This window comes from Cheilinus undulatus, linkage group 18 (assembly GCF_018320785.1).
Source record: "Cheilinus undulatus linkage group 18, ASM1832078v1, whole genome shotgun sequence".
Lineage (NCBI taxonomy): Eukaryota > Metazoa > Chordata > Actinopteri > Labriformes > Labridae > Cheilinus > Cheilinus undulatus.
In genome coordinates this window covers 39,625,344-39,652,383 of record NC_054882.1, presented here as the reverse complement: position 1 = coordinate 39,652,383, position 27,040 = coordinate 39,625,344, and the positions used below count along the sequence as shown (strand labels likewise).

Sequence of the window (27,040 nt, the reverse complement as noted above, 5' to 3'; positions counted from 1 at the left end):
TGTGCCATCGAATATGAGAAATATTGTTTTGAAGTTACCTTACAAGATCAGAGAAAGGTGGAGAAGTACTGCCTGTGACCTACAGGAGCGGCGAGGGCAGAGGGCCATGTTTTCAGATTTCGTTGAATTTATTGAAAGACAAGTCAGAATCACTTCTGATCCTTTGTTTGGAAACATTAATGACATACAGCTTGCATCAACAAGAAACACAGGCAACAAAAAGGCACAAAGGAAGCAGTTTTGCCACCAATGTTACTCCTGCAGAGAGAAAGGCTAAGCCACAACAGACTGAGGTAAAGGAAAGCATCAATTCCAGTGGAAAACAGAGCACATGAAATAAAGGAGTTTAATTTGGATAAAGAAAGTCTTCAGTTGGCGAGAGCATTTGGACTCCAGTGGTTTGTGCATACAGATGAGTTCAAGTTCAGAATAACACCACAGGAACAACCACAGACAAGAAGAGGCATCCTGTCAGTTGTGAGTTCCCTGTATGAGCCTCTGGGGTTTCTGTCCCCTTTCACTCTGTTGGCAAAGTTGTTGTTACAGGAGTTGTGCAAGAGAAATTATGGATGAGAGAAAAATCATTGGAAAGATTGCGAAAGCTGCCGGACAAGGGACAAAGATTCAGGTGAAGACAATGATGGGAGGATCGACACTAAAGGCAACGGAAGAGGAAAAGAAGAAGAAGGAGCAGGAGAAGACAACTGACGAAAGGAGGAAGGACGACAAAATGAGCAGAGAGAGAAAAGAAATCCATGCTGACATCAGCATCACAGAAAAGGACCCAGACAAACAAAGGACAACACTGGAAAAAGGATGGATAACTTTAAAGGCAAAATCCATGGACAGTGCTTGTGTCCAGAAGACTACACAAAGGCAGAACAGTCAATTATTGGCTTTGCACAAGGTCAACAGTTCAAAGATGAAATTGCCTATTTGAAATCTGGCTTAAACGTTAAGAAAGACAGCCAGTTGTACAAGCTTGATCCTGTGTTTGAAGGTGGAGTATTGAGAGTAGGTGGTCGTCTCAGTAAATCAGCACTACCAGAGGAAACCAAACGCCCTGTCATTCTGTCTAAAGATCAACATGTTTCCACACTTATCCTGCAACACATCCATCAACAACTTGGACATGGAGGAAGGAATCATATGCTCAGCCATCTAAGGAAAAAATACTGGATAACCAAAGCAAACTCTGCTGCAAGAAAAATCATAGCAAAATGTATCACATGCAGGCGTCAAAGAGGAAAGGTAAATGACCAAAAAATGGCAAACCTACCTAAAGAGAGAGTCTTACCTGATGAGGCACCATTTACCAACGTGGGGATAGACTACTTTGGTCCCATTGACATCAAAAGAGGGAGAAGCACACTAAAAAGTTATGGAGTAATCTTCACCTGTTTGACCAGTAGAGCTGTTCATCTGGAAGGTGCACATATTCTAGATACAGATTCATGTATTAATGCCATAAGAAGATTCATTTGCAGAAGAGGACAGGTGCTGAGCATAAGATCTGACAATGGAACAAATTTTGTGGGTGCCAACAGAGAGATGAGAGAGGCTCTGGCCACTTTGAACAACAACAAAATTCAAGGTGCTTTAGTCCAGGATTGAGTAACTTGGAACTTCAATCCTCCTGCAGCATCCCATCATGGTGGTGTATGGGAGCGTCTGATTCGCTCAGTGAGGAAGGTGCTCAACTCTGTTCTCTGCCAACAGTCACTGGACGATGAGGGGCTGCAAACTGTCCTCTGTGAGGTTGAGGCTATTCTAAACAGCAGGCCAATCACTAAAGTTTCTGATGAAGTAGATGACTTGGAGGCTCTCACACCTAATCACATCCTGCTCCTCAAAGGAAAACCAGCTCTACCACCTGGGCTCTTTGATAATAAAGATCTATACATCAGAAGGAGGTGGAGGCAGGTGCCGTATATAGCTGACCTTTTTTGGAAGCGGTGGATCTCTGAATACTTGCCTCTGATGCAGGAGAGGCAGAAATGGTCCAAGGAAAGGAGGAGTCTCACTCCAGGAGACATTGTCATCATTGCAGACTCGACAGCCCCGAGAGGTTCTTGGATGATGGGCAAGGTTTTGGAGGCCAAACCTGATGCCAAAGGCTTGGTGCGGACTGTAAAGCTCAAAACAAAGAACAGTGTGCTGGAAAGGCCTGTCACAAAGCTACGCCTGTTGTTGGAGGCGACAGACTAAGACTGTTTATGAGGTTTACTGGTAACACCTTAAAGGTTCACAAATATGAGGCATATTGTAAAAGTGGTTTATATGGGAATTATTTGTGGTGATAGCTCCTAAAGAATGTAAATGTAATTGTGTTTGTTTAAAGGACAATTAGGGGCCGGAGTGTCGGTTATTGTTGAATGATGAATTTGTTTGTTTGTTTTTCTTTGTAAACACCAGGGGGCAATAGGCACTGTGCCAGGCAGTGATTTGACAGGATTCCCATATAGGTAGAGGGTGTGTCATTGGGGTTCATGCACCTGGAAGGGGATACAGGTTTTTTACCAGGTCAATGAGACGTGGCCTGAAATGTTTTGTGAACCTTTGTTTGATCTGAGTAAATGACAAAACGAGTCGAATCCTGAGTGGGAATTGAACTTTCTTATTGCCTGCGTACAACCCAACTGGACAGGTGCATCGTGGTCGTTTGATAAAGTTAGTCTCTTTGGTTGAAACCTTTTGTTAGTGGCCTGTAGAGCTTTTGTTTTGGTTATTTTCTACTCACGCCCCGAAACTTGTATAAATAGTTTCAACTAGCGTTCCCACACACCGGCCTCATCACCACCAGAGCAGGTATTGTTGAGCATGACAAGTTACCATCAGTTTGTTTCATTTCTTTTTGTTATGAACAGGTCTTTAACTGTAGAAATGTGTTTGTTCAAAGCTTTGAGTGAAGTCGCTGTCGGCTCATGGGCGCACACTACCAGTTGATACCAGGTCTCCAGCCACATATGTAAAGGTTTTGCCCCTTGGTAAGCGGAGCGAGGTATGTTCGTTTGTTTGTTTGAATTTGTTGTTTGTCATTTTGTTTCTATTGGTTATTTAGTCAAGCGGGTGTGTAATTTCATGTATGAGAACATTTGAGATGTGTTTTTAAGTGGAAGGATCAGTCATCGATATGAAATGTTTGTTTAATGAATTTTTAGAATGCACTGTATTTGTATGCCTATTTAAGGCTAATTGTACCTTTTGTCCTTTTAGTTTCACGGTGCTGAATGACGAATAAAGAATTGCACCTGTCGAACTCTACGTGGCATTTTTGATACCAAGGAGGCAGCTACAGTGAAACTCGATGCTACACAGGAGCCATGCGCTATCACGAGCCGCAGCGTGAAGGTAAACTGAAGACCCGCACACAGATACTGGGATTCAGCTGCACTAAGAGACTTTGATTCGTTAAAGGTTAGAAATAACCCATGGAGAAGCATGAACTTGTAGAAGTTGACTTGAATTAATGCCTCAGACCTTTCCGCTCCCCTCTTTTGAGATATTTTGGACATTTTTACTGCCATTCTTATAAATTAAAGGGGAAGTTTTTTAACTGTGTAAAGTTTGTTTGTATTGATGTTGGGTCTGAAAACTTGTTGATTACTGGGTCTAATGAAGCAGGTAAAGTTAGCATTGTTCTTTATTCTTTAAACCTGACATGGTTATCTTTAAGAGGGAAATTTTGGATTACAAATACCTTTCAGCATTTTGTGTAAAATTTTGCATTGAGTTTGTTTCTAAACCCTGATGTGTTTCAATTTGTAAATGTCTGATATGAGTGGTATCAGTTTAGTTTTATGTGAGTTAAAGTTGCAGTTACCACCAATCTAATTTGTGCTCAGACATATAAAACACTAAAGGACTTGGGTATAAACAAATGCCTAAAATGTCATTGGCTGCTGAAGGAATTGACAATCCCCCGGATAGACCACAGGTCAGGTCTAGCTCTCGTGAAAGAACTTTAACACAAAAGGGCTTAGAGTTGCATAAACAAGAAGCAAAGAAAAATGAAAAGGCCTTTTATAAGGCATATGAGTCTTGGAAAGCTACCACAAAAGAGATTAGAGCCAAATTAAAGACTTTCTGCTCACCTGAAGACCTGGAAGAAACCAAAAGGGACATTAAATCCAAACATGTTAAAGTGTGTGAACATTATGAGCCAATTCTGCGCAACCAAACTATTACTCCAGATATTGTAAAGAAAATGGACGCATGCAACATTTTAACAACTGAAGTTTGTGATCTAATTTGTAAGAGATTGAAGGATATAGACCAAACTTTCAATGATCAACTGGAGAAAGAAAGAGTAAGGATGGCACTCAGTAAGAAGGAGTATGGATCAATTTTTGGAAATTCAAACACAGAAACAGTGCTTTCCCAGGGGTCCTGCAGTCACTCAAATGCTTCCTCCAAATCCAGTAAACGTGCAGATGCAGAGGCAGAACTTGCAGCCAAAGTCGAGCAGGCTAAAGCCGTTCATATTCTACATGTCCAGCAGACAAAGCTCAATAAACTGGAGAGTGAGTGGAAACTTAAGGAGTCAGAAATGCTTGCAGAAATAAAGCAAAAGGAGGCTGAAATGAAACTAAAGCTTGAGGAGGAGAAAACTAAATTACAGCAGCTAAAAGTAGACAGTGAAGTAAAAGCGGCTGCTGCTCGTGTAAGGGCATACAATAATTTTGATGGTTTAGATAGTTGTGCTGAAGAGACTGACCTCAAAATTCCCTCTGATAGTCCAGACACTGAATACAAACCATTGCTGAACCCCCAAGCGACACCTTTTGAACCTTGTCATCAGCCTCATTATGAACCTGAAAGGTCAGTGACCCGAGAGGAAACCATCTTGTCTCAGGCAATCGCAAGCTCATTCGCCTTAAGCCGTCTACCTGTTCCAGAGCCAACAATGTTTACTGGTGACCCTTTAAAATTCATTGATTGGAAAGTGTCCTTTATGGCCCTTATTGACCAAAAGCCCCTCCCAACTAGTGAGAAAATGTTGTATCTAAAGAGTTACCTTGCAGGAGAGGCACGCAAGGCTGTGGAAGGGTTCTTCTATCGTAACTCAGAGGATGCATATCAGGGTGCCTGGACAGTCTTGCAAGACAGATGTGGAATTCCGTTCGTTGTCCAAAGAGCTTTTAGAGAGCGTCTCACAAAATGGCCTAAGATAGCTGCAAATGATCCAAGAGCCCTCAGAGAGTTTGCAGATTTTCTCCAAAGTTGTGCAGAAGCCATTTCCCATGTGAAAGGCCTCTCAATCCTCAATGACTGTGAGGAAAATCATAAACTTCTGATGAAACTGCCTGAGTGGTTGGTGCGCCGATGGAGTCGTGTTGTCGTTGAAGAGTTAGATGCATCTGGTGATTATCCAACCTTCCTATATTTTACAGAGTTTATGCAAAAAGAAGCCAGAATAGCTTGTAATCCCATTGCCTCCCCTCTCATGATGAATCCAAAACCTACAGAAGAGAGGTTCCCAAAACGAGCCAAAGTACTTAATACAAGCACTCAAATGAAAACCTCTAGCCCATTGACACGAGAGAGCATAAAGCCAAAACCACCTTGCTTAGTTTATAAAAGTGAAACGCATGGTGTTGCAAAATGTCCAACCTTTGAAATGAAGACTATGATTGAGAAAAAAGCCTTTATCCATGAAAATCGCCTGTGCTTCGGCTGCCTTAGAAAGGGACACATTATCAAAGACTGTAAACGGCGACACACGTGCAGTACATGCAGTCGGCGACATCCAACTTGCCTACACAGTGAGAAAAATGAAGGAACTACAGAGACGGCAAGTAAAGACTCTGCAGCTGATGAAGAACAGCAAAGTACTAGAATCCACAAGGTTATGGCCCATGCACTGACTCAAAATGTCTCTGCCACATCCAGTATTGTTCCAGTCCTCGTGTCTTCAGCAACAGAGCCTCAGAAAGAAATTCTGACTTATGCCCTTCTAGACACACAGAGTGAGTCCACTTTTATTTTGGAAGATTTGGCTTCAGAGTTAGATGTCAGTACACAGACAGTACAGTTAAAACTAAGTACGATGACAGCTGTTGACTCAGTTATTGCAAGTAAAACAGTCAGTGGTCTTCAAGTGCGAGGTTTGAATTTTGAAGTTAAAGTCCAAGTAAAGCAGGCATACACTCGTGACTTCATCCCTGTTGAAAAGTCTCATATTCCAACCAAAAACACAGCACTTCAGTGGTCTCATCTCCAACATCTGAGTAACAAAATACCTCCACTTCAGGATTGTGAGGTCGGATTACTTATTGGTTACGACTGTCCCTCAGCATTAGCACCCTTGGAGGTCATCATGGGTGGTGAGAGTGAGCCTTTTGCTCAAAGAACTGTGCTTGGATGGAGCATTATGGGATTAGCCAACCCTCACTTGGATAGACAGGGAAATCACAGTTTTGTACATAGAGTTACAGTGAGGGAAGTGCCAACCCCATCTGTCACAGACGTATTAAAAATATTGGAATCAGATTTCAGTGAAAAGACCTATGAGGACAAATACGTGTCACAGGATGATGTTCGCTTTATACATTACCTGAGTGACAACATAAACCAGATGGAGGATGGACACTATTAAATGCCTCTCCCTTTCAAGAGCAGTAGCCCGCCATCTTTGCCAAACAATAAAAGGCTTGCAACTATTAGACTGCAGCACCTGAAAAGGAAGTTGATGGCTAACAAACAATTTCATGATCAGTATACTACCTTCATGGAAGAAACTATCAACAAAGGTGATGCAGAGCTAGCCCCTCCAGCTGAACAGGGAGATATCGTTTGGTACATCCCTCATCACGGTGTGTACCACCCTAAGAAGCCAAGCAAGTTGAGAGTTGTGTTCGATTGCTCTGCAAAATTCAGGGGTATCTCATTAAATGACACTCTACTGACAGGCCCTGATCTAATCAATTCACTGGTTGGAGTTTTGTGTCGCTTTAGAAAGGAAGAGATTGCTGTGGTTTGTGACATCGAGAAGATGTTCCACCAGTTCCAGGTCTCACCGGAAGGTCGCAACTATCTGAGGTTTCTCTGGTGGGAGGGTGGTAAATTAGAGACAGAACCAAAAGAATATTGGATGACGGTCCATCTCTTTGGTGCTGCTTCCTCTCCTGGCTGCTCTAACTTCGGACTTAAGTACCTGGCAAAGCAGTACCAAGCTGACCATCCTGCGGCATCTGCATTTATTGAGAAGAATTTTTATGTGGATGATGGCTTAATCAGTGTGTCAACAGTTGAGGAAGCCAAAGGGCTGATAGTTGAAGCACAAGAGCTTTGCAGACGTGCTGGTTTAAGGCTGCACAAGTTCAATTCAAACCATAAAGAGGTTCTTTCTTGTGTAGCCCCTTCTGAAAGAGCTGCAACAACAGGTCCACTACCTCTTAAGCAAGATTCAACCTCAGAAGGACATGTACTTGGCATGCAGTGGTTTATGGAAACCGACACCTTTAGCTTCAACATCAATTCAAAAGACCATCCTCCAACACGTTGAGGTCTCCTGTCCATCGTAGCCTCCTTGTATGACCCACTGGGGTTTATGGCTCCCTTTGCTCTAAGTGGGAAACGCATCCTACAAGAGCTGTGTCAAAAAGGCATTGGATGGGATGATCCAGTCCCTGAAAACTTGTGTACACGGTGGGAGGAGTGGAAAAGGGGCCTTCAGATGTTAAAAGAAGTCACCATACCCAGGTGTTATCATCCTCCAAACTTTGGTAACATTGTAAGAGTGGAGCTTCATCACTTTTCAGATGCCAGTGTGGCAGGATATGGTTCATGCTCCTACCTTCGGTATGTGAATGAGAGAAATGAAATCCACTGTTGTCTCGTAATGGCCAAAGCAAGAGTTGCACCTATTAAAGTCATAAGCATTCCAAGATTAGAGCTCTCAGCAGCAGTAACCTCAGCCAGGATGAGTGTTTTATTAAAGGCGGAGCTTCAAATGAACATTGACAGAGAATACTTCTGGACTGACTCTCAGGTTGTGCTGGCTTGCATCAATAATGAAGCAAGAAGGTTTCATGTGTTTGTGGCAAATAGAGTGCAGTTGATAAGAGAAACCACTGATCCAGACAGTTGGCACTATGTTGATACGACACAAAATCCTGCTGACCACGCCTCCAGAGGTCTCCATGCAGCAGACATCTCTACAACCAGCTGGTTGTCAGGCCCCAAGTTTCTGTGGGAACCAGAGGTGCTTTTAACACCCAAGCCCTCTATAGACCTGCTTGTTGGTGACCCAGAAGTTAAATCAGTGCAGGTGTTTGCATTACAGAGTAGTGAGCAGACAGACGTTCTAAGTAGACTCAACAGATTTTCCAACTGGACCATGCTTCTGAAGGTGGTTGCTAGAACTAAGAGGCTTGGGTCAAAGCTGAAACCTGTTAATATTGTTTCTGTCCAGGAGCGAAGGAGAGCGGCTGAGGTGGTTATTAAGCTAGCACAGCAGCAAGTGTTTTTCAAAGAGTTGAAAGTGCTTCAAGGTGCGGGTCAAGAGAGCAGCCTTCCTAAGTCCAGCCCTCTCTTCAGCCTTAATCCAATTTTGGTGAAGGGGCTTCTTTGTGTTGGTGGGAGGCTCAAGGGTTCAGCTCTTACCCAGGAGCAACAGCATCCCATCATTCTCCCCAAAGACAGTCATGTCACCAAACTGATTCTGTCTCACTACCATAGTCAAGTCTGCCATCAAGGCCGAGGTCAAACCTTGATGGAGCTCAGGGCCAATGGATTTTGGGTCATTGGTGGGAGTAAATCAGTTGCAAAGTTGATCTATGAATGCGTGCAGTGCCGTAAGCAGCGAAGACCAGCTGAGGAGCAACAAATGTCTGAACTTCCCAAAGAACGTTGTGAAGTCTCAGCCCCTTTCACCTTCTGTGGGATGGATTGTTTTGGTCCGTTTATAATTAAACAAGGTCGTAAAGAGTTGAAGAGATATGGACTTCTCTTCACTTGTCTCTCCTCACGAGCAGTCCACATTGAAATGCTTGAAAACCTGTCTACAGATGCTTTCATCAACGCCTTAAGGTGCTTTATTAGCCTTAGAGGTGCAGTTAGCCAGCTTCGTTGTGATCAGGGCACCAACTTTGTGGGAGCAAATAACGAGTTCAAAGCAGCTCTCAAGCAATGCGACACCAGATTACTTGAAGCCTTTCTAACTGACAATCAATGTGAGTTTGTCTTCAATGCTCCTTCTGCGAGCCATGCAGGTGGTATCTGGGAGCGGCAAATACGAACCATTCGCAGTGTCCTAAATGTCACCATTGCTCAAGCTTCTGGTCGGCTTGATGATGCTTCTCTGAGAACCCTCTTTTATGAAGCAATGGCTATTGTGAACAGCCGCCCTCTGAGCATTGATGGCATCAGTGATCCAAGGTCGCTGGAACCCTTGACTCCCAACCATCTCATTCTAATGAAGTCTAAGGTTGCTCTGCCCCCTCCAGGAAAGTCTGTGAAAGAGGATCTATATGCTGTGAAAAGGTGGCGTCGAGTACAGTATCTAACTGAGCAGTTCTGGAGTCGGTGGAAAAGGGAATACCTGTTGAATGCTGCTTTAAGGCAAAGGTGGCATGTTCCCCGACGCAACTTGAAAATTAACGATATTGTCATGATCAAGGAAGACACCGCTCCAAGAAATGAGTGGCGTTTGGGCCGGGTTGTAAGCACTGCAAAGGGGTCTGATGGACTTGTTCGTCGAGTAACCGTTCAAGTCGGGGAGCGAAAGTCGACAAATAAAGCAGACAGTCTTGCAAAACCCTCAATAATTTAACGCCCTATACAAAAATTAGTGGTTCTCCTTGAAAGTGTCTAATTTATTGTGAAAAATAAAAACACTCACATCAGACATAATCTACTTACCAAGGTGGCCTGGATACCTTTGTGTTTTTTTTGCTTTGTGTTTTTTTTTTTTTTGCTTTTTTTGATGAACTGTTTGTGGTGTTTAAGAAATCATGCATGATTATTTTTGCTAGGGTTGTTATTCATGACATGATTTGGTGGGAGTGTTAGTGGCCTGTAGAGCTTTTGTTTTGGTTATTTTCTACTCACGTTCCGGCCGGAAGCCGACGCCCCGGAACTTGTATAAATAGTTTCAATTAGCGTTCCCACACACCGGCCTCATCACCACCAGAGCAGGTATTGTTGAGCATGACAAGTTACCATCAGTTTGTTTCATTTCTTTTTGTTATGAACAGGTCTTTAACTGTAGAAATGTGTTTGTTCAAAGCTTTGAGTGAAGTCGCTGTCGGCTCATGGGCGCACACTACCAGTTGATACCAGGTCTCCAGCCACATATGTAAAGGTTTTGCCCCTTGGTAAGCGGAGCGAGGTATGTTCGTTTCTTTGTTTGAATTTGTTGTTTATCATTTTGTTTCTATTGGTTATTTAGTCAAGCGGGTGTGTAATTTCATGTATGAGAACATTTGAGATGTGTTTTTAAGTGGAAGGATCAGTCATCGATATGAAATGTTTGTTTAATGAATTTTTTGAATGCATTGTATTTGTATGCCTATTTAAGGCTAATTGTACCTTTTGTCCTTTTAGTTTCACGGTGCTGAATGACGAATAAAGAATTGCACCTGTCGAACTCTACGTGGCATTTTTGATACCAAGGAGGCAGCTACACCTTTTATGATGACAAATAGCCACTACACTGGTGTTTCTACAAAATTAGGGTTCTATGATGCGGTAAATCACTGATCATCAACTGGCAGCCTAGGGGCCAAATCAGGCCCCCCCAAAGCTTCCTGCCTGGCCCTGAGAAGATAATTAAATTCAGAAAAGCAGGAAAAGAAAATTTTGTGAAAATTAGTGGATATTAGAAAAATGTGTTAAAATGGGCAAAAATGGCCAGATAAAGGGGTTAGAGAGTGGGCAATAAGCGTCCAAATGGGTTGTGGAGTGGCACAAAGGGACAAAGGTTGGCGGGAAAAGTGGTGAAAAGAGGTTAAAATGTGGCAAACCACCAGCATATCAAAAATGGGTTAAAAGTGGCAAAAATAGTGAAAAAATAATCAAAGGCAAAGTAGTGAAAAGGCAGGAAAGTGTGTTAAAGAGTGATACAATAGCAAGAAGTGGCAAAAATTTTGCAGAAATGGCAGAATGAAGCAGTGAAGTGGTGAACAGTGTGAAACATGAGTTCATATTGGTGCTAAATCACAATTATGCGGGCCCATTCTCTGGGATTTTCAGGAGCCCAGCTATTTCTGTGGGCATGCCTGTCTCCTTGTGGTCTCTATTGATTTGATTTTTCTTTATCTGGAAGTCCTGCCCCCAAATAAGAATTCCTTGATCCTCTTTCATTCCACATGTTTTAAAAACAGATTTTATAAAGTTATATTTGGATTTTTCCATCATACAACTGAAGATATCACACCTCCACATTTCAATTATAAAGTAAACAGATTATATGATGCTCTAAAAGCTAACAAATGTGGTTAAACATCACCAACCAACGCAAATATTCGACATTATTCTTATTCAAACAACTTGGTATTTCCAGTGTATGAAGACTGCAGATGTGTTTGCCAGTTAGGAAACAATAATTTCCACTTTTTCTCTGTAATTCCCTGTCTTTGAGGATTCCCTTTCATATTTCAGTCATTTTTGTGACATCTGCATAACAGCCAGTGCCTTTTACTGAAATAATCAAAGCAGAGATTGACTTTATGTGTAGTGTTTTATCAGCACAGCAGATTTGTCCATGTGGTGTGTAAGAGCAGATTCATTGGTGAGTTCCCTGTATGAAAGTGTGCTTATTCTAAATAGGCCGTCTTCAAACAGACCTATGGACTCTTCTTATTAACTGCTATGAGTTAGAACACCTTTCCTTACGACATAAAAACAGCAAAAGTCACAGGAAGCAGTTGCAGCGATTTAACAAATATCAGAACAGGTCTTGTTTTGTTTCAAGAACATAGTGAGCTGCAGATCTCAAATGGTTTCCTGCTTTTCTTGTGTCTCTTCAGGCCAGAGGATTTATTCCAACAAGCTGGGCTTCTTTGGTGGAGTATCTTGGGCAATCATGGTGGCGAGCATCTGCAAAATGTATCCCAACGCATCAGCATCGACTGTGGTGCACAAATTCTTTCAAGATTTCAGCATGTGGTGAGTTTTCCCCTTATGGTGGCAATTTAAGGAGTCAGAGCGTACTTGACATTTAGTGTGAAGAGATCAAACCTTGTAAATATTTGCTGAGTAATGCAGTGGAGCAGGGGTGTCAAACTCAATCACAGCAGGGGCTGGATTCTGAATTGAGGTCGAACCTGAGGGCCAAAAACTCTGGTGTACCATGATAAGAGCTTCTCAGTGTGGAACCCCTGGTATGTCTTCAGCAGGATTTTATCTGCATTTACAGCTGTGAATATTAAACTGTCACACATTTTGCCAATCATCACCCCGGCTTACCCCCAGCAGAATTCAGCCTTCAATGTGTCCCGCTCCACGTTAGCCATCATAAAAGAGGAACTCCAGAGAGGTATGCAGTCACAGATCTGATATTCTCTCAAATCACCAAAAGAGGGATTTTTCTGTGTGACTAAATCACTCCGTCACAGAGTCACGCTCCCAAAAGTCTGCTTTTATTTGGGATTGAGTTTCCAGCAGACTTTGCCACTCCTGTAACTGTCTGAATTCTTCAAATCCTGTTTACAAAGCACTGAAAACTTTACCTTCAACATTCACAGGTTACGCCATCACTGAAGACATCCAGGAAGGCAAAGAGAAGTGGACCAAACTTTTCCAAACATCAAAGTTCACGGATCAGTACCAGTATGTATTATTTAGTCCAGTAAGGAACATGAAGATTTAGCTGCAGAAAGCACTCTCAAATACATGTGACTTTCCTAAACAGTGGTTTTCAGCTGCTCTCACCTCTGGACTTGTCACCTTCGCCTGTATTAGCCTACATTTACGTTTTTCCCCTAAAAAGATCTGTCTAATCAGATCCTTTACAACAGTGGTTCTCAACTGGTCTGGCCTCAGGACCCACCAGTCTGTGTTACCAAGAGTTTCCAAACAATATTCAACAACAGCTGGACCAAAACACCTGATATAAAAAACAGAAAAGGGACAAAACTGACAAATTTTACACCCTCTCTCCCCATCATTTGGCAATTTTAGCCAATTTTCCAGAGAACTTGTGAAATTATTTCATTATCATGAGAAAAGTAGCCATTTATTACAAGAAGAGAAGATCAATTAGTTGAAATATTGATCAAAAATTGTACACAATTTCACAGTAAAACAGGGTAAAACAAAAGGTATCAGTACATGTCCAAGATGGACTTCAGGACTTGTGCCACTGTTTTTCCCAAACATCTTATCGCAACCCACTGAAAACCACTCCATGACCCACTTTATGGTCCCCACCCACCAGCTGAGAACCACTGCTTTATAGAACTGTTCCCTTTGGACCTTAGACGGTACGAAATATGACAGCAGACAGAACAGACGTGTTTTAAAAGCACTGCGTAGATTTACTTAGAGTTGATTTCTCCAGACCTGCTGAAAGAAGCTCCATGACCCACTTTTTGGCCCCAACCTGTCAGTTGAGAACCACTTTTTAGACGCTTTTTTGACGTTTAAGCCGCTGTTTATAATTGTGAAGTATTTCATGATCTGTACATGTGCACAGACTGATGTCAGCTGATTTTCCTGTTGTTTATTTTCATGCATTTGGTTGTTTTGAGCCATTTTTATAAGAGAGGATTTTAATCACATTGTGTACTATCTGTGCTCTTTATTTGATCTTTACTGTGAGTTCTGTAGACGAGGAATCGTGCTTTTAAACATTGTGCTGTGCGTAGCAGATTCAGTTGTTATGGGAGTGTTTTTGTGAGATGATGCTCTAAAAATAAACACTGAAAACTTTTTTTGACATAATGTTACTTGCATGTTTTTTGGTTGTAATCAAATGTGTGATGTTGTGTTGATAAGGTGCTAAAATGTTATTTTCTGTTTAAATCAGTGATGGATTATTTGTAATGTGCTGTTTTACTGCCTTAATTGTGTTCTAGTTTTATTTGGACGCTGTTCTAAGATCGTGTCTTTGTTTGATTGAACATAGACCTAAAAATACCAAACTAACAGCTGAAGAATGATTGGTTTGTGGGTTTGCAGACCACAGTTGGCTGTTTTAGACTGTAAATGTGGACTGAAGCGTGCTCAAATGATCAGTTTAATTGATGGTTCGGTGTTTAAATTGGCTAAATCATTGTAATGTATGATGTGTGACTAAAATGTGCTGTTCTGTTGCTGAAGTATGGATGAATCTGAGCTGTCTGTAATCTTGTCCTGTTTAAATAAACATGATGTCTGTTCAGACCTCTCTGGGAAAATCTGTGCTGTGACTGTTTTCTGATATTGGTCCGTTTTTAAGCCATTATAGGGTCAGAACAGACAGTATGAGGTTTATAGTGAGGGTAATAGTGTTTTAGATAGTGAGCAGACATTTACAGCCTTTATGGTGCTTTTTACAGAGATTTAATCTGAAATACACAAAAAGAGAGCCACAATCATAGAGAGTCAGCACAGGGGTTTCTCTGAAGTTGTAAGGCTAGAACAAAGGTGTCAAACTCAAGGCCCGGGGGCCAAATCCACCCCGTGGAACTGTTAAATTGGGACCGCAAGATGATCTGATATTTCTGTTCTGTCCTATCAGTCTGAGGTCTGCAGATTTCCTAAAGTATAAAAATGTGAAGTTATCCTTGAGGATTTAAGGGATCCTTGTTAAGTCATAAAATCTGAAAAAGTAAGGAGTAAAAATATTTAGATAAGAAGTCAGGAATGTAGGAAAAGAAATGAATTTTTGTTTTAATTTCACATTTTCTATTTAGTATCTCACAATCAGAACCCAAATTTAAGATTTTGACTTTTTATTTCCTACTTTGAGCATTTCAAATCATAATTTTGACTTCTCATATAATATTTTGATCTTTAAGATTCATAATTCTAATTTATAAGTGATATTTTGACCTTTTTAACCAATTATTTTGTATTTTACCTCATAGTTTCAACTCCAGACTTTGACTTCATAATCCCATAGTTTGACCTTTCAGACTCACAATCTGAAATTCTGAATCATATTTTGACTTTTAATTTCATGATGACATTTTTTTTTTCATATTTTGACCTTTTAAACTCAAGATTTTGACTTTCTTTCTGATATATTTGCCTTTAAAATTTGTTTTTCAATTTCATGTTTTGATCTTTTTGAACTAATAAATGTACTTTTCTCAGTAAATTTGAACTTATCTTTTTAACTTTTTAAGTGTCAGAATCATTTATTATTTGTGAAATGAGGTTGACAGTTTCTGGTTAAAAAAGGTGACCTTGTTAGGCCCTCAGGTTAGACCTGAATCCAGAATCCAGCCCCTGCTGTGATTGAGTTTGACACCCCTGGTCTAGAATAAGAACAAGTGTCCAAGCTTGCCCTGATTGAAATATGGATCATAAATCCCTGTAACAATGAGTCAAATTCCAGTCTGGTTTCTTGACAGTGTAGTAAGTGTCCAGCCTTGTGCAGTCTGTCAGCATTGTTCTGTCTCTGCTTTTACAGGCACTACATCAAACTGCAGCTCACGTCACCTACAGAGGAGAAGCATCCTGAATGGTGAGTACACAGAGCCCCGAGATGAGAAGCCCAGTTTCACTTTGAATCTTTTATTCCCAGCTGCTGCGTTGCTTTTGCCTTTCTAAACGTTATGTTTTGTCTTCAGGGTCGGACTGTTGGAGTCCAAAATCAGGCACCTGGTGAAGACCCTGGAGAGGATTGAATACATTTCCAGGGCCCACGTAAACACCGAGTCCCTCACTGCTCCTCCAACCAGAGATGGAAAGTAAGGAAACATGACAGCATGACTCTATTTTAATAACGGCAGGAGGCTTTCTTTAGAGTTTGAGCCAAACATGTTCATAGTTGACTCTGGTTTTAACCCTCAGACATCACTGGGGACATTTTTGTCCATTTGGGCAAATGTTTCCTCTTTCTCTGCTCACCATTTTGGCTGTTAGTGCATATGGTCCAATTATTTGCAACAAAGTTTGAATTCAAATTTCAATTTGTCTAATAGGTCAGGGGACACTGAAACAAATTTACCACCCTTTAAAGCCATTAAGGACAAAAATGTCCACTTCAAGAAAAACTGCTATAAAAACTTAACAGATTAAAATTTTTAGTTTTTTTGTTTGCATGAATCTCTTAAACAACTTCAGCTGTGCTCAAAACTACCAATCATTCAATCATTTTTAGGATTTTAACCCTTAAAATGCCAGTTTGATTACTTAAAGTCAATGTTGTTTTTTATAAAAACAGTGAAAACAGTGCGATATCTTCCTTAAACCAAATGTTGGATGGCTGGGGAATTATTTCTAAATCCAGCTTGGATATGTCAATGATCAGCCAAAATATTGACTTTGATGCATTATTACTTTTTGTTTAGCATCCAATTTAAAATTTACTCCCCTTTGGAGTCATTAAGGACAAAAACGGCAATAAAAATAGTATACATTCATATTTTTTTCTGCTTTTTTTGGTTGGATCTTTTGATCAACTTCAGTTCTTATCAAAACAATCAATTCTTGGATAGTTTTCAGGATTTTAACCCTTTAAATGCCAGTTTGATTACAGGATGGTCATATTTTTATGTAGTTATGTAGTTGTAGTTTTGAGCACAGCTGAAGTTGTGCAAAAGAAGCTAAAAAATTATGAATCTGTTAAGTTTTTATAGCAGTTTTTTGGAAGTGGACATTTTTGTCCTTAATGGCTTTAAAGGGTAGTAAATGAAAGTGATGCCTGAGGGTTAATCATGAAATGAAATGTACGTCTGCAGTCAAAGGTGTTCATGGTAGTCAGAAGGTTTCTATTCAGTGGTGTTTGACATGTCATCTCATTGGTCTGTCTGTTTCAGAATCACCACTTCCTGGCTCATCGGACTGCTCCTCGACCCAAAGGTGTACCGGCCCAGGGTATTCAATCTTTACCCTGAGCTAAAACCCTTCAGATGTCATGGTATGTTTCTAGAACAATCCTTTAAAATGCAGTAATAGTCACCCATGTTGTGTGATGTTATAAACTTCATAACTTTTGTTCCTGCAGTCTACAACCTGTCTGAAACCACCAACATGACAGAGAATGGGGTGACTTTATGGTCACGGTACATCCTGAAGGAGAACCAGACCTGGAGGGACCCTCATCCGGGAAACAGGGTGTTCAGGCCAGTGGCGCCTACTGTGAGACCGCAGACTCCTTCAGCGGCACCATGCGGCGCTGTCAGACCAGCCATGACTGGTAAAGGCTGGCCTAAACCTCTAGCTCTGAAGAGGAACCAGGTATGTCAACCCATGCTTTCTGATGAGTATGTTATTATGAAACTATTTGTTTACATGTGGAGATATCTGCAGATTTACTGGCTCACATGCTGGCACTGAAATGAGATGAAAACAGCTGATGTTAGAGCATGTATGAAGCTGCTGCTTTAGCCCAGATTCTCCTAAATAAGTGTGAAAATGAAGCATGTTTAAGAAGCTATGAAACTACAAACTTCCTGTTTTGTCATGGCTGTTTCCTGGTTGGATGCAGTCACTTCCTGGAATCCTAATGGGACGCTAAGCAACCTCAACAGCCTGAAGGACTGAAATTAGTTCAATTATCCATCCTCAAATTTTAAATTGTGTGTTTTAAGGCCTGAAATTTGAGGATTGACCATTAAAACATCAGAATCACTCTCAGCATCAGCTGACGTTAATCTGTAATATATTTGAATCTGATGAAGCACGTTCTGTCTCTATAGACATTTTCTTTAAAAGCCATAAGATGTGAAACTGCTCCTAAAAGATTCTTGGTTAAATTGCCACAAAAACATTTTTCTTGTTGTCTGCAGAGTTCAGTTCCTTCAACAAGCGGCCCCTCTGCCTCAGCCTCGGTGGGTCCACAGGGCACAAAGCGGCCTTCTCATCCACAGCTGGAAACTTCAGCCAAGAGGATGAGATCTGAAGGCCAGCCCACCTGTCCTGTGTCCTCTCCTGCTGCAGAACCTGGAAACTCTGGTCCTTCTCAGAGCACGAAGAGAGCCTGTAGCTCTGAGCCTGAAACTCAGAGCAAGAAGCTCAAACCTGACCTCGTAAGTCAAACTCTATCTGTTAATCACAGAAAGCCTGCTCAGTTTAATTTTTGCTTGATTTGAGCCATAAGATCCACAGCTCACACAAGAAATGTTTTTCACAGAAGACTCCAGCGTTTAAGTCTCAGACCGTCCCTGCAGACGAGCTCTGCGACCAGCCCTCCGGACTCTCCACACCTGCAGCACCTGTGAAGCGCAACATCACCTTCAAGCTCATGAGGTAAAGCTCAGAACTACTAGTACTAACTCCTCCTTACTCCTACACTCTCTTCCTTTCTTTTCTAACGTGCTCCATACAGCAGACTTCCTCATGTACAGTTTTTAGTGAGATTCAGTGAAAATAGAGCTGCATGGGTGTTATATGTTTCAGCCACTAGAGGGCAGTGAAGCCTTTCTGCTGGCCTTGAATTTGAACTGTAGCGAGGGGACAAACACTCAGACACTGTTCACTTGGTGACAGCAAACCTGATGCAGATTAGAGTAGGACAGTGGTTCTCAAATGGTGTTACAAGGCACTCTGGTGTGCCTTGGAAATTTGTAAAACCACACGTTATTACTACAACTTTACGGCAAGTACAGTAACCAGGCCTGCACACAGATCTGGCTGGGTCCCTGAACAAAACAAAACAAAACAAGACAGAGAGTGAGGCCCTCCCCAGACGTGATTTATTGATATCAGTGCATGTGTGTTGGATCAGCAGCATTTTTAACCAATTTTTTGCAAATTTTAATCCATTTTTGCCACCTATTTTTACTAACTTTTTTGCCACTGGTCACCCATTATTGCCGCCTTTTTGACATTTTCACTAGTTTCTGTTACTCTTAACCAATTGTCTGGCCCCCTTTTTTTTGCAATTTTACTATAGTTGGGCCATTTTTTGCCACATTTTTCATCATTTATAATCCCTTTTTACCACCTTTTTGTAACTTTGAACCCATAGTTGCAACATTGTGCCAATTTTGCCTATTTTCCCCTTTGTTTGGCCAATTGTTTCCCCATTTTCTTAACTTTTAAGCCATTTTTACTACCTTTGCCAAGTCTTTTTACCTTATTGACATTTTCAACACGTTTTTGCCACTGTCAACCCATTTTTTGGCCACTTTTTGCCCATTTTTACTTTGTTTCAGCACTTTTTGCCTAATTTTGCCATGTTTTTGCATCACTTTTAACAATGTGAATATGGTGCACCTTGAGATTTTGGCTTAACCTTCGGTGTGTCTTGGGCAAAAAAAGTTTGAAAACCAGTGGAGTAGAAGCATCTGGACTTCCTGTTTTTGCACTCCAGATGATAGTGGCATTAACTGGTTTATGATTTTGTGATGCCACAGCATCCCAGAGCTTCATTTTCCACCCACTAGCTCAAAGATTTGGTAGAATCAGAGGGGGGGCAGAGGGGGTGATCCCCCCACACCCCCAGTTCTATAATGTTTGACAACAAAAAAACAAACACTCCTAAAGCACCCCCTCGAAAATGTTCTCAATATGGACAAAATTTGATAAAATGTCCATTTAGTGTGCATAATCAAACAAAGTGCCCTCTATGTGATTTTTTTAAAAAAAGCCCTCTTGATGGGCAAAATTTGATAAATTCCATGTTTTGTTGCCCTGTACATGGCAATAATTCATCAACCTGCCCTCTCTGGTGCCCTCTATGTGGACAAATTTGACAAAGTGTCCTCTTTGGAGCCTTTTTATTCAGGACAGTTTGACAAATCGCTGCCTTTATCGCCCCCCATGTGGGTAAAACTTGACAAAACGTATGCACCTGTGTCCAACAACATACAGCAGGTGCCCTATTTATTATTGCAGCCCTTGGCCCTCAAACATCCTGAGTCTGCTACTGCTTTCAGGCATTAATCTTAAAAATAACAACAACGTGTTTTCTACACGTGTGTGTGTAATATGTGTGTATTCTGTATGTATTCACTGGAAATGTAAATGTGCTGTCTCACCCCTTCTATTATTTTTACATGGACATGTGAGTTAATGAAGCTGTGAGTCTAACATCCATATGTCTCCTTTTGTTTCTTACAGACGCTTCTAAAGGACCCGACCTGCAGGAGAACTACAATCTTCACCCTCCTGCCTCTTGTGGTGGCTGTAAGCTGGGCTGCATATGGGTGGGTTGGTGGGACACACCTTTTCACAGCACACTGACAAAAAAGCTGTGAAAAGGTGTGCTGGGGCCTGAAGTCCGGCCTCTGGTTTATTCTCGGTGTGAGTGGCCTCACTTTGGCTACCAGCATAGAGAGTATAGCTGGATGTGACGCCTGGCTTCAGGTGCCTAAAGGGCCCTGCAGGGTTCAACTCACAGCCAAAGCTGAAGGTTCCTGTCAGAGCCTGAAGGCTATGAGGAGAACCTGCAGGTCCACTGAGGGGGGATTTAGGGTTTTCTCCAAGTGCTTCAGTTCGCCCCAAATTAATAATTTGAAAAAAAAAACAAGCCCCCTTTCCCCAAAAAATAATAAAATAAAATAAAATAAAATAAAAGGTTTGATTTCTCTACTCCTGTCTTTTCCCTTATGAATTATATTAAATTAGATTAAAAGTTGAAAAAAGAAAAAATATATTTGTAAACCTCCCATTGAAAGAAGGTGAAACATCTTTTTGCCTTCAGACACTTTGCTTTCAGAATTTTAATATTTAAAAGAATGTCAGAATTCTCAGATTAAAGTCAGAATTCAGAGATTGAGGTCAGAATTCTTAAACTATAGTCTGATTTCCTAGATTAAAGTATGAATTTTTATCATTTATCAGATTGTATTCATAAGTTTTTTGAGTAATTTATTGAATATACTGATTAGATAAAGGTATCATAAAAGTATGTATCAAATATGCGACAACAGGTGTTAAGGGGTTAATACTAGTAAGCATTCTGAGATAAAAATCCTGACTTTAACATCAGAATTTGAGATGAAATTCAAAATTCTTATATAAAGGTCAGAATTCTAAGATTGAAGTCATAATACTGAAAAAGTAAGATTTCCATGATTAAAGCCAGAATTCTGAAAAAAGGGTCAGAATTCTCAGATTAGGTTTAGAATTCAGAGATTAAAGTCAGAGTGTAGTGTATTCTGTAAATTCTGTTTTATTTTGTGGGACTTCCGGAGTCTGGCTTCCGGTTGTCCCTTTCTTGTTGCTGGTAACTTATCATGCTTCTTCTGAGGTTCACCATCCCCCACGGCACTGCGGAGAGTGAGCGCACCTGCAGGCAATCATCTAATCCAACTCTCCTTCAAGAAGCAGCCTCAAGCTCACTGCAGTGCCAGAGTTTCGCTCCTTACTCCTCGGGGTAAACCTCAGCGCTCGGCCTTCCATGAGTATCGTGATTTTTGCTACATTCTCTAGTGATTACCTGTGGCTCTATTCTAACGTGCCTCACTCACCGCTCACCAGCAGCTCGTTACCAGCACTCTCACCCACGAAGATTCCCCCCCTTCCTGTGTTTATAATAAACCTTTTAAAACCTTCCCGTCTCTGCAGCTGGGTTCAATTCCACCTCACAAATGACACAGAGTCCTGAATAAAAGTCAGAATTCTGTTGTTTCAACCCTGACTTTAATCTCAGAATTTGATATTTAATTCAGGCTTCTAGATTAAAGTTAAAATTCTAAGATTATTATAAAAATTTTAAGAAAAAAATCAGAATTCAAAGATGAAGTCAGAATTCATATATAAGTGTTAATCCTGACAAAAGGATGATTTCTACGATTTAAGCCAGAAGTCCAAGATAAAAGTCAAATTCTGAGATTAAATTCAAAATACTAAGATAAAAGTCAGAATTCCTAAATTAAAGTCTGAATTCTAAGACTTTAATCTCAGATTTTGACATTGAAGTCAAAATTCTTACATTTGTAGTAGATTCTAGCCAAAAAGAAATCATAATTTGAGATTAAAATTCTGACTCTAATCTTATCATTTAACTGGGAATTATGGCTTTGTGATCAGACTTGAAAAAAGAGTTGGATGTAATAATTTCTGTTGCCTTCACCACACAAATGTAACCTCAGTTTGTAAGTAAATGTTGTTTATAGTGTAGTTATAAAAATGTCCAGCAGGTGTCACCAGGCACCTGTAAAAACAGGAAGTGTACTAGTCAGACGGAAACAGAGAAAAACGGTTGGAGAGACAGTTCTTAAGTCAAGGGATGCATGCCATGGGCTCTATGCATGAACTGCTTCCGCATTTGGCATTAGACCCAATAATACCCATCTGCAGCCGCGGCCACCGCACAAAACACGCCCCCTGCAAAACACGCTATGCACGCTACCTACAAAATACTCCCACTTCTGTGGGTACGGGACAAACCAGGACCCCTACAAAACACGCTATGCACGCTACCTACAAAATACGCCCCCCTACAAAACACCCCTACTTGTCTGGTTAGGTTTAGGGGTAGCTCATTGGGGTAGGCGTGTTTTGTACGGAGTGGCTGTGGCTGCAGCTAGACCCTTCTCATTAGACCGCTCCCACACTTCTAGTCGGGAGAAGAGAAAGGCGTATGATGGCAAATTCGTTGCGGTTTACTCGCTGTTTGCATGAGTTACCTGAACTGTCACTGATGAGTTAAATTTAGCTGAAGATGTACATTGCAGCACGCAGCAACAATGTCCAGAAGTGCTTTTAACCGGTTTTTGAAACATCATTTTAGCACGTTTGGATGCCAAGTGATGATGATAGAGTAAACACAAACAACAATCAAAACAAAAACCCAACGAAATGGACAAATTAAGGCAGTATAGGAGGGTTTAGATTCCGTTGGCTTAGCATGTATCGTTGGGCGGAAGTTGTGAAATGGTCTTATTTTCCACCGGAAATACGCCACCCCCTGCCGTGCATAGAGCCCATTGCCACCCCTCGTTCCCTTGTCCTGTCACGATGACGCACATATTCCAAGATGGCCACCCGAAGCAAGCGTTGGACTCGAGCCAAGACTATTTATTTAATAAGGGCCTTAGAAGATATGGATATAATGAAAAGAGTGGATGGACTTAAGCAGACGGAGTTTGTTTTCTTCTGGTAGACGTAAATACATCACGTCCACCCCCTGTCCAATCAGAACCCTTCCCAACCACCAGACTTTAAGCGGAATTGAATAAAGGCGATTAAATGTGTTTTTCATGTAAACCTCAATTCCGAATTACTATTTCGAAATTACTGTAAACATGAAGGAGAATACTTTGATTCTGAATTATTTAATTCTGAATCATTAATTCAGAATTAAAAAACAACATGTAACCGTGGCCACTATGAGAGGTAGACAATTCTCTGGCGCTGAGGCACGAGACTGCAGCCTACTTCAAGGGGAGCTTAATTGGAGATCGTTCTCAGGTGTGGGTAATTAGCCTTAGTGCCGCGGGAAAGGGAGCACCTCAGGAGAAGTAGAGTGAAGTTAGCCACCAAAACCCAGGCAAACGGAAGTCACCAAAATAAAACGAGAAACTGAAAACACCACGGACTGAGTTAAACAGCTTCACTGTAGTGAATGAGGCTGTATGCACTGCTTTGTAATAAACATCTAAAATAACAGATATCATCTTTATTTGTAACTCCAGTATGCAGCAAAATGTAGATTTTAAAGACCGTGTACAGGCTTCATGTAAAACACTGTACAGAAAAGTTTTATTCTTCCTGTTTTTATTTTCCACTTTTATCTTTAAAGTGGGGGTATTATGCCTTTTTTCAAACTTTACACCATGTCTCTGATACCCACAGAGTAGCTTCACATGGTTTACAGTTCAAAAAACTCATTTTTCCCACAGGAGTGTCCTGAAAAACCCTTATTCCAACCCCCGTCTGAAACACTTTGTTTTCGCTGCTGTTTCTTTAACTAATGTGGCTATGCTGCTATACTAGTACTTGTAAACTTTGAATGAACCAGTCCAACTGAGTAAAATATGGTGAATTTTGATATACGTCCGTACATGTTTGACCCGGAGTCTGACGCTGATAGTTTGGAGAGAAGGGGAAGAAAACCAGCAGCAGCGAAGGACAGAGCAGGACGTATCTGTTTGGTAAGTGTTTAATTATTGTGTTACTACATGGCTTTGATAATGGTTGACTAATCCCTCGCCACACTTAGCAATGTATTTATTCATCTCTGTTCATCTTGTGGGGGCGGTCTGTTCTGCTTTGCCGGCAGCATGGACGAACCAGTCAGGAGATCCTATTGCGATGACCTCATCAGTTCGCTCCATCGAAATCTCGTCTTGGGAGGATCTCGGAAGATCTTGGAGAGATTCTCAACGAACCATTTTCATCACTTCACAGTCTAACTGCAAGATTACTGTCACATACATTTATCTTGTGGTTTGAAAATCTGCATAGGTGAAGTATGGACACCCAACGTTATGACTTTATATTTATGTTCGGAAAAGTATAATACCCCCTCTTTAACTAACCTGAGATATCTGACCTCCTTCTGTTGACCTCTCACTTTAAATTGCATGCTCTGATCTGTAAATAATATGCTTGGAGTTGTGGCTAAAAAGCACTGTGGGTTAAAATTTCCCTTGTTTCTTTCCTTTGCGTGTCTTGTCTTTGTAAAGCTTCTTAGATGTAGATGTCTTAGATGTAGGCTTGGCTGTCTTCCTCAATGTAGATTATTGCACGTTCTCTGTTTTTACCAAGAAGAGGAACGTAAAAGATAGAGAGTTTGAGGCATGAGGCCATTTTACATTTCATCGTCAGAATTAGGCTGTTCGTATCTTTTTGAGAAATTTAAGCAACGATCTAAACCTAAACACATTATTCAGTGTACTTTGGGCTTTAATTTGAGAATTCACTTGTCAAGAAATATTACTCTTGTTAGCTTTCAGTTTGATTAAACTAACTACAACAACAACAAAAGATGTCTAAGAACAGTTGCAGGTACTCAAAGAGCAGTTCTGAAAATCAATTGAAATGTCCAAATGTTCTGTTTTTTAAATGGACTCATGTCTAGAAATTGAGCAAATAAAAAGTAAACCACACCTTCAATCATTGCAAACAAAAACTTTTGGTTCTGTGATTAAACACAACAATACTGCATTAAGTTAACTTTAGCTTATTTTTCTATGTTGATAGTTTATTAAAGGCATTAACTTGTCTAAAGTTGTTCATCTATTTAAGTTTCTTTCACCAGCTGCTTGAAAAAGACTTCCAAGCCAAATAGGCTAAGATGCTAAAACCTAACTCATTGCTAACAGTGCATTTATCTTACAAAATATATTACATTAATTACCCTGATATATTTCTAAAGGTGTTCATTAAAGGCTGGACTTATCAACCAGAAGGAAAATTAAACCTTCACTAAAACTAAAGGCCTTTTGTTTCTAAGTTTTTGCATATAATTACTTGCTAATGCTAACATCGAACCCCATTGCTAACAGTACTGCTAGCTCAATTGCTAATTTGTTAAGTTTTAAACATTTATTTTTTAAAAATGTAAACGAACAAGTAGAGCTTCATTCACAAATCTCTTCAAAAAATGTCACTTTAGCATAAAATTAGCTCGTAGCTCATTTAGCATACAGTGTGCTCTTATTATTTTTAACCATTGACTTCACAAAAGTTGTTAATCCTAGTTTCCTTTAATTCAATCTAAACCTGAGCTAACAGAAAAATGATAACTTTATGATGGCTGTTTGTACAAATATGATGGAGTATCATTAGTGTTTGTCCACTTAGATTCATTGTGCTTTTGCTATGTGTGTATATCATTAAAGCCAGATGCTAGCATGTATAACCACCAACAAAGCTATCGTGAGTGGTGCGGCTCTAGACCATCTCTGATAGCCACTCTCACACACTGTTCATCTAAGACGACCTCTTTAAAAAAAAAAAATTAGAAATCAAATCAGAGGAAACTTCTGTTTAAGGTCCAGACCTTAAACAGACCTTAAGGGTTAAGGTAACAGTTAGGGTACCAAATGTTAAAATTTAAAAACCTGACCCACAAAACCTGATCGCAGCCGTCAATAAAGCTGAGTAAAAAGTGTGCTTAAAGGAAAAAAAGCTTGTCCTCCATGGAAACATTAGCAGCAATATTATATTTGGTAAAAATCATCAGTAAGGCATTCAGGTTTAATCTGTTGTTGTGGGTCATTTTTAACCTTGCAAGGCAGATGGATACGTCTGTTTCCTTGTTTTTCACTGGCGAATCCATCTTGCAAAGCTCCCGTCTGAACCGTTTGGGCCCGGTTAGAAAGTGACAAGACCAATCAGCGACAAGGGGCATTACTTTCAGGCATGGCAGAGTTGTGACGTAAACGAGCAGCAGCAAGAGCTGGTGCAGTTATGGAGGGAGAGCTTAGCATGGATGCTGCTAAAGCGCCAGTTTTATCAGAACTTGACAACATGTCTTCATGAAAAGAAGAACAAAGATCAGCAGTGAGTAGTTTTCTTTTCAAAAACCACAAAAGTCGAGTACTTATATGTCTATAGTCACCATGTTTCGTGTAGCTGCGCACGCGCCGCTCGATAGCAGCTATGTCACGTGTTTTGTTACTCTGTTTGCCCGTGGAGACAGAACGTTCACCCAATCACACTCCAAGTTTTTTCAAATCCTCTGCCTTTTCTCAGATGTTTCCTATTGAAGCTTTACCAGATGGATGTGTGAAACACATCCATCTGGCGTGTCAGGTTAGGTAATTTTTAGGTGGCAAGTCAGTCAAAATGTACCAGGACATGTGAAGGGCACTCGTGATGCCCTGTCATATGAGCGACAAAACCAAACTTACCACTTTTGCTGAGGAGGTTTTTATTGTTGCTTTCTGTCCTCTTTAGGAAGAGGAAGTCAGTAAATAGATCATACTTTATCCTAAACGGAGAAATCCTTCTTTGAAAAGACTGTTTTAAAATTATTCATTTATTTTTACAGATATTTCTAACTTGAAGTTGAATGTAATGATTGTTCAGAACCTTAACTTGTGCA

At 40.7% G+C, this 27,040-nt stretch overlaps 1 long non-coding RNA gene across 1 annotated transcript; it reads left to right on the top strand.

Moving 5' to 3' along the window:
- The first annotated feature begins 18,057 nt into the window (after positions 1-18,057).
- On the top strand, positions 18,058-20,490 carry LOC121525762. Its single transcript, XR_005993268.1, has 3 exons — positions 18,058-18,125; positions 18,230-18,345; positions 20,161-20,490. It is a non-coding gene; the product is annotated as an uncharacterized LOC121525762 (long non-coding RNA).
- The last annotated feature ends 6,550 nt before the right edge of the window (positions 20,491-27,040 follow it).